The sequence below is a fragment of the Tupaia chinensis genome, unplaced genomic scaffold, assembly GCF_000334495.1.
Source record: "Tupaia chinensis unplaced genomic scaffold, TupChi_1.0 Scaffold000361_2, whole genome shotgun sequence".
Classification (NCBI taxonomy): domain Eukaryota; kingdom Metazoa; phylum Chordata; class Mammalia; order Scandentia; family Tupaiidae; genus Tupaia; species Tupaia belangeri.
In genome coordinates, this window is record NW_006159858.1 from 3,035,529 (window position 1) to 3,035,919 (window position 391).

At 49.4% G+C, this 391-nt stretch overlaps 1 protein-coding gene across 4 annotated transcripts in view; it reads right to left on the minus strand.

Moving 5' to 3' along the window:
- ORC2 (origin recognition complex subunit 2) overlaps positions 1 to 391 on the minus strand; it is a 51,059-nt gene that overhangs the window by 46,902 nt on the left and 3,766 nt on the right. The window lies entirely within an intron of this gene.

A 391-nucleotide genomic window follows, 5' to 3' on the forward strand; every position in this document is an offset into this window, starting at 1 on the left:
TGACTATATGGGAGTCCAGCGACATAGCCTTTACGCTAACTGCTGGTCCCAAGAATTATTTTATTTGACTTTATCTATCTATTTATTTATTTATTTTAATTCGACCAGAGAAGAACAGACAAAGCGAGAGCAAGAGCGAGAGCAAATGAGAAGGCAAATCACCACGTCTGGGACTTGAACCGCAGTCAGCCATGTGGGAGTCCAGCATCCTTAACCACCATGCCACCTGCCGGCCCCGAAGTCCACAAGTTTTAACGAACTTAATAGATAAATGCGGTCCCGGGACCAGCAGTTGGTGTAATGGCTTGTCGTTGGACTCCCATGTAGTCAACTGCGGTTCGAATCCTGGACACGGGGGCTAAAACTCACGCCACGCGCCGGGGGGGGTGGG